The sequence below is a fragment of the Macaca mulatta genome, chromosome 20 (genome assembly GCF_049350105.2).
Source record: "Macaca mulatta isolate MMU2019108-1 chromosome 20, T2T-MMU8v2.0, whole genome shotgun sequence".
NCBI classification, from domain to species: Eukaryota; Metazoa; Chordata; class Mammalia; order Primates; family Cercopithecidae; genus Macaca; species Macaca mulatta.
Genome location: NC_133425.1, coordinates 19,302,579 through 19,308,041, shown reverse-complemented (window position 1 = coordinate 19,308,041; position 5,463 = coordinate 19,302,579).

Below are 5,463 nucleotides of genomic sequence, written 5' to 3'. Positions count from 1 at the left end.
GGATGGACTCCAGTCCCCTCCTCTTTTCTTCCTGTTCTCCTCCCTCCTCTTCACACTGCTGGAGACAGCTCAGAATGACAGCTGAAAGCAAAGCAGCCCTAGGCCAGCCCCCCTCAAAGAACCAAGAGACATTTTAGCTCCCAGTCTTGCCCCTGAACCAAAAGAAATTTTAGCTCTCAGTCTTGTCTCTGAGCCACCCTGTGGCCTTGGGTGAGCACTTCTCTGAGACTCAGTTTCCTCCTCTGTAAAATGGGATAGTAACGAAACTCACATTCCAGCCTGTCACAGGAGACAAAGTATCTCACCTCCCTCAGAGTAAATATGTACCAAAAGGTAAAAATACTGCAAGTCAGCATTGAGTGCAGAGGTCTCCTGGGCCATGGATGTCGTTTATTTGGTCTGCAGTGTTTTAAATTCTAAAAAATTTGTTAAGGTATAAAACCAAGAGGTGTTAGGTATAAGTCGGGATTTCTGCCTTCTATTGGAAAATCGGAAGATCTAACAAAACATAGCCCTCATTTCTACAGGGCAACAATTGCATGGAGCTGAGAAAGAGCATGTCCTTCAGCCAGGCTCTTTGAGCTTCAGTTCACCAAGGTCCCCACCTCATGGGTCTGATCCTGACAGCATCCACTGCTGAGGAAGCACCAGGAAGCCTGTTGAATAAGTCTCCTTTCCTCTCCCTTCACCTCTCAGGGTCTCTCAGGTTTCCTCCGGGGGTTAAAGGAGGCATCTGTGGAAGGTTCAACTGAGTGTTGCACAGAATAAGTGCTCCACAAAGAGGTGAAAGTGTCGTCACTGGTGCATAGCTCTATTGTGTGGCTTGCTCGGAATGCGATGTTTAAAAACCCCTAGTGTTTTCATTGGGATCTCACCGCACTTTTGGAGAATCAATATTTCTAAAAACCAGAGTCTTTCTCCCCCACTTTCTCTGTCCTTAGGCAAGTCACTTTGCCTCTCTGAACCTCAGATTCCTCCTCTGTAAAATGGGGGATAAGTAGAGTACCTACCTCACGAGGATTAAGTGAAGTAATTTGTTTCTAAAACTTGGCATAGATGCTGGCAAGTAGTAGGTACTCAATAAATGACAGCAACAGTTGCTATTGTTGTCATCGATCCAGTGCAAGGCTTTCCTTGGCATCACCCACATCCTCTGCCCCTGCACTCCCTCATTCCTCTCCAGAAATGCTCAGCCAGGTGCCATGACACCTCGTGTGGCTGGCACTCACAGGGAGGACTGGAATGTGTCCGTTTGGCTTCCAAGTCTTCTTTCTGGAACACCTGCTGCTCTGCTTGTGAGGAATAACTTAACTTGTGCCCACACAGCTTGCTTTGCCTGCTGGCACCGGAGCTGAAAGTCTGCCAAGGTCTGACTCAGAATACGAGCACAGCTCAGGCTCAGCTTCAACCTACAGGATGCCTCCTTGGGTAGATCGGTTGCCTCAAAACTAGTGTACTGGTGCATATCCCAGAGCACGCACACTCACTTGTTTATAAATGGGATATATTCATTACATGTTTATAAGTGATGTGCCGGTACAACTCACTGTACTAATGTATTATTTCTGTTATAAAACACACACCCCCACATTGGACATTATTAAAGGTCGATAAAAGATATAAATATGGAAGAAAGTTTGGATATTTTCTCCCTACTCCTTATCATCTTGCAAGCTGAAATTTGGGGGCTCCTACTGTCAGGTTCCTGGGTGCTGCTTGGAATTTAAAAGTGTCTATCTTAGTCTGTTTTGTGCTGCTATACTAGAACATCCGAGACTGGTAATTTATAATGAGCAGAATTTATTGGTTCACAGTTCTAGAGACTGGGAAGGCCAAGATCAAGGTGTTGGCATCTGGTGAGGGCTTTCTTGCTGAGTCATCATATGGTGGAAGGTGAGAGGGTAAAAGAGAGACAAGACACACAGAGAGAGAGAGCTTTTTAAAGAGGGAATGAACCCACTCCTGCCATACCTGAGCTATCCTTGTGATAACATCTTTGATCCATGTATGAGGGAAGAGCTCTCATAACCCAGACACCTCTTAAAAGTCCTGTAACCTCATCGGACCAGTCTAGTTCAACTTTTACGTAATAAAATTGTGAGTTGTTTTTCATTTGCCGTGGACCCTCAGATTGAAGGTCACGTAACCTGAGCACGCCCAGATGAACCAAGTGTGCAACCACAGGGGGAACCTAAGTGCTCAGACTGAGGAGCAGGGACTGAAATCAGAAGCAGACACTACATGACAGGATCCAGAATCCAATCGGATTGAGCTCTGACGTTACCCTATGGCAGGATCCAATCAGGTCATGCCTCCCCACATCATCTCTTTGCAACGTCCAATCAGATCATACCTCATTACCCTATGCTTATAAAACCTGACCCAAACCCCAGCTTGGGGAGATAGAGTTGAGCATTTCCTCCTGTCTCCTTGCCAGTCGACTAGCAATAAAGCTTTTCTCTTCTTAAAAGCCAGTGCCATCATATTGGTCTCTGTGCACACTGGGTAGCAAGCCCATTGATTGCTCAGTACCAGTACCGCCTCCCAGTATCATCACAATGACAATTAAATTTCAATGTGAGTTTTGGAGGGGACAGACATTCAAACCATAGCAATGTCTCTCTGAGTGTGGACACATTAAGTGGGGAGGAGAAGAGTGGTCCAAAGCAGGCCACTGGAAATCCTTCTAATAAGTGGAGAATCCTTTGATTTGGCAAATAAACCTCCTAAATTATCTGTGTTGTATTGTGACATCTGAAGGTTTTTATAAATCAGTTCATGTACCCTCTCTGAATGGAGACACACAAGATATTTGTTACTTCCTCGAACACAAGTATGGTCCATGGACTAGCGGCACAGGGATCTCCTGGGAGCACATCAGAAATGCAGAATCTCAGGCCCCCCACCGCCCCGCAGACCTGCTGAGTCAATTCTGCTCCCCAGGTGGGTTGTGTGTATATTAAAGTTTATGAAACACTGCTCTCGACAGGGTGGGGAACTTTTTGTATAAAGAAGCAGACAGGCCAGGCACAGTGGCTTATTCTTATATTCCAGCACTTTGGGACACTGAGGTGGGAGGATCGCTTGAGGCCAGGAGTTTGAGGCCATCCTGGGCAGCAGGGTGAGACCCCATCTCTACTTAAAAAATAAAATCTTAGCCAGATGTGGTGGTGCACACCTGTAGTCACAGCTACTTGGGAGGCTGAGGTAGGGGGTTTGCTTGGGCCCAGGAGTTTTAGGCTGCAGTGAGCCAAGATCATGACTGCACTTCAGCCTGGGTGACAGAGTGAGACTCTGTCTCAAAAAAAAAGAGCTAGACAGTAAATATTTTAGGACTTGTGGGTTATACAACCTCTGTCACAACTACTCAACTCTGCCAGAAATACAGGAATGGACCAGGCAGTGGGCCAATAAAACTTTATTTGCCAAAATAGGCAAGGAGCCAGATTTGGCCCACGGGCTGTCACTTGCCAATCTCTCTTCTAGATCTCAAGCTTTCTGGCCAGAAAGTAGACAATTTCTCCACTTAACGAATATGATCTTTGCTGTCATTTGGAGGTTGTAGGCATCTCTTTGTTACACTGTATGTATTCCTGGCTTCTTACAGTTGTATTTATTGAGTGGTGGCCTATCTCTCCTCTCCCCCAGTACATACACTGTGTTCATGGCATCTTGAAGTTCCATGAAGATTCTCCCTCTCTCTCTCATTTATCTCTCTCCTTCTGTCTGTTTGTCTATCTAATCTCTATCATCTATTTATCTGTCAATCATCTATCTCCCTTAATTTCCTAGCTTTTAAAAAATGTCGTTTATCGATTAAACAAAGTCCCCTACCCCTTCACCACAATTATAAAAGAGGCAATAGATGCCCGTTCATTTCATGGCTTTCAATTCAGATGCATTCTTGTTCAGACTCCAGACCTGTTGTTGTGTGATTATATAACCCCTCTAATCCTCAATTTTCTCAACTGCAAAATGGGAAGAAATCAATACTTCCCTCATACAAGTGCTTAGAAAAAATGTTTGTCGCATGATAAGCATCCTATATATGGGAGCTACCATTAGATCACTTTATAACCTTCAAAAATACTGTGTAGGAACGTATCAAGTTGATGTGATGGTTAATTTTAGGTGTCAACTTGACTGGATTGAGGGGTGCCTCAATCCCGGAGATAGCATTGTTTCTGAATGTGTCTGGGAGGGCGTCGCCAGAGGAGACTGACATGGGAGTCGGGACTCAGAGAGGAAGACTTGCTGTCATTGTGGGAGGACACCATACAACTGGCAGGGAGCCAGCTGGAAAAAATGGTCAAAAGGAAGGGGATTGGTCCTCTCTCTGCTCTCCCTCTTCCTTCCAGAGTGGGACACTTTTTCTCTTTTTGCCTTTGGACATCAGATTCCAGGTTCAGTAATGGGATTCTAGGGATTGCACCAGTAGCTTCTGGGGGCTCTTGAATTTGACGGGAGGCTGCTCTGCTGGCTTCCCTGGTTATGAGGGTTTGGACTTGGACTGAGCCACACTCCCAGCTTTGAGCCACATTCCAGCTTCTCTGGTTCTCCAGCTTGTAGTTGGCCTATCCTGAGACTTCACCTCTGTGACTGTGTTTGTCACCTCCTCCTCAATAATTCCCCTTCCATCTATCCTATTGGCTGTCTCTCTGGAGAACGCGAAAACAGATTTTGGTACCAGGAGGTAGTTCTAGAGGAATAATTTTTTTTTTTTTTTTTTTGAGATGGAGTCTTGTTCTGTCACCCAGGCTGGAGTGCAAAGGTGCGATCTTGGCTCACTGCAACCTCCACCTCCCAGGTTCAAGCAATTCTCCTGCTGCAGCCTCCCAAGTAGCTGAGATTACAGGCATGTGCCACCCTGCCCAGCTAATTTTTTTGTTGTTGTATTTTTAGTAGAGATGGGGTCTCACCATGCTGGGCAGGCTGGTCTCAAACTCCCGACCTCGTGATCCGCCCGCCTCAGCCTCCCGAAGTGCTGGGATTACAGGCATGAGCCACCGTGCCCGTCCATTTACAGAAACAATTTTAAGAATGAATTTCCTTACTTGGTTTTGGGGTTGTTGGAATTGGCTCTGTAATCTGATTAAATCCCAAAATGCTAAAGACTCTACTTCTCATAGTACAGAGAGCATTGATAGTCCATGGCGTGAACTGTTAATAGAGATACACAAAATAAATGCACTTGATACTCCTAGTTCACTACTAATAAGAAGCAAGGAATTTAGTGACCCTGTGCATGATACTTTTGAGCATTTGTAGAAAGCCAAGGCATAGAATGATGTGGGTTAGTTGCTCCTAACATCCGTAGACAAAGTGATGAAAGAAAAGAATGAGGACAGGGACTCAATTTCTCAGCTCTAGATACACACAATGAGCCTGGAAGCTTCTAAGTGTGCCCTGAAGCAGAATCTTCTCTCCTGTATAGTCATAGGATTGAAAGTGCTGAAAATTAAA